This window comes from Palaemon carinicauda, chromosome 1 (assembly GCF_036898095.1).
Source record: "Palaemon carinicauda isolate YSFRI2023 chromosome 1, ASM3689809v2, whole genome shotgun sequence".
NCBI lineage: Eukaryota > Metazoa > Arthropoda > Malacostraca > Decapoda > Palaemonidae > Palaemon > Palaemon carinicauda.
Genome location: NC_090725.1, coordinates 302,455,943 through 302,458,187, shown reverse-complemented (window position 1 = coordinate 302,458,187; position 2,245 = coordinate 302,455,943).

The window sequence follows — 2,245 nt, the reverse complement described above, 5'->3', positions numbered from 1 at the left end:
AGAGGTTGCCCTTCGTACTGAAATAGCTTTCGGCCAACTCCCCTCACTACAGCTAGCCTATTAAGATCAGTCATGACTTGTATTTGAGTTGGCTTACTTAGAGAAGCAATTTGAAACCTACTTCAGTTTTCTGGGCATTGAACTTACGGGTTTTTCCGCCGCGCCAGAGGTTGCCCTTCGTACTGAAATAGCTTTCGGCCAACTTCCCTCACTACAGCTAGCCTATTACTAGTCAGTCGTGACTGATGATATTTGAAATTCAGAGGTGAAGCCAAGGGTCATTGTTTTGCCAGGCGGTGAAGCCAAGCATCAAATTTAGGCCTGGCGGTGAAGCCAAGCGTCATTATTGTGCCGGACGGTAAAGCCAAGCGGGCCAGGCGGTGAAGCCAAGCGCCATTGTAATCCGGGCAGTGAAGCCAAGCGGGCCAGGCAGTGAAGCCAAGCGCCATTGTAAGCCGGGCGGTGAAGCCAAGCTGGCCTGGCAGTGAAGCCAAGCGCCATTGTAAGCCGGGCGGTGAAGCCTAGCGCCATTATTGTGCCGGGCGGTAAAGCCAAGCGGGCCAGGCGGTGAAGCCAAGTGCCATTATTGTGCCTGGCGGTAAAGCCAATTGGTCCCGGGGGTGAAGCCAAGCGCCATTGTAGGCCGGGCAGTGAAGCCAAACGGGCCAGGCGGTGAAGCCAAGCGCCATTGTAAGCCGGGCGGTGAAGCCAAGCGCCATTGTTGAACGGTGCGATGAAGCCAAGCGCCATTGTAAGCCGGGCGGTGAAGCCAAGCGCCCTTGTAAGCCGGGCGGTGAAGCCAAGCGCCATTGTAAGCCGGGCGGTGAAGCCAAGCACCATTGTAAGCCGGGCGGTGAAGCCAAGCGCCATTGTAAGCCAGGCGGTGGAGCCAAGCGCCATTGTAAGCCAGGCGGTTAAGCCAAGCGCCATTGTTGGGCCGGGCGATGAAGCCAAGCGCCATTGTAAGCCGGGCGATGAAGCCAAGCGCCATTGTAAGCCGGGCGGTGAAGCCAAGCAACATTGTTGGGCCGGGCGATGAAGCCAAGCGCCATTGTTGGGCCGGGAGGTGAAGCCAAGCGCCATTGTAAGCCGGGCGGTGAAGCCAAGCGCCATTGTAAGCCGGGCGGTGAAGCTAAGCAGTCCAGGCGGTGAAGCCAAGTGCCATTATAAGCCAGGCGGTGAAGCCAAGCACCATTGTTGGTCCGGGCGATGAAGCCAAGCGCCATTGTAAGCCGGGCGGTGAAGCCAAGCGCCATTGTAAGCCGGGCGGTGAAGCCAAGCGCCATTGTAAGCCGGGCGGTGAAGCCAAGCGGGCCAGGCGGTGAAGCCAAGCGCCATTGTAAGCCGGGCGGTGAAGCCAAGCGAGCCAGGCGGTGAAGCCAAGCGGGCCAGGCGGTGAAGCCAAGCGGGCCAGGCGGTGAAGCCAAGCGCCATTGTAAGCCGGGCGGTGAAGCCAAGCGGGCCAGGCGGTGAAGCCAAGCGCCATTGTAAGCCGGGCGGTAAAGCCAAGCGGGCCAGGCGGTGAAGCCAAGCGCCATTGTAAGCCGGGCGGTGAAGCCAAGCGCCATTGTTGGGCCGGGCGATGAAGCCAAGCGCCATTGTAAGCCGGGCGGTGAAGCCAAGCGCCATTGTAAGCCGGGCGGTGAAGCCAAGTGGGCCAGGCGGTGAAGCCAAGAGCCATTATAAGCCGGGCGGTAAAGCCAAGCGGGCCAGGCGGTGAAGCCAAGCGCCATTGTAAGCCAGGCGGTGAAGCCAAGCGCCGTTGTAAGCCAGGCGGTGAAGCCAAGCGGGCCAGGCGGTGAAGCCAAGCAGGCCAGGCGGTGAAGCCAAGCGGGCCAGGCGGTGAAACCAAGCGCCATTGTAAGCCGGGCAGTGAAGCCAAGCGCCATTGTAAGCCAGGCGTTGAAGCCAAGCACCATTGTTGGTCCGGGCGATGAAGCCAAGCGCCATTGTAAGCCGGGCGGTGAAGCCAAGCGCCATTGTAAGCCGGGCGGTGAAGCCAAGCGCCATTGTAAGCCGGGCGGTGAAGCCAAGCGGGCCAGGCGGTGAAGCCAAGCGCCATTGTAAGCCGGGCGGTGAAGCCAAGCGAGCCAGGCGGTGAAGCCAAGCGAGCCAGGCGGTGAAGCCAAGCGGGCCAGGCGGTGAAGCCAAGCGGGCCAGGCGGTGAAGCCAAGCGGGCCAGGCGGTGAAGCCAAGCGCCATTGTAAGCCGGGCGGTGAAGCCAAGCGGGCCAGGCGGTGAAGCC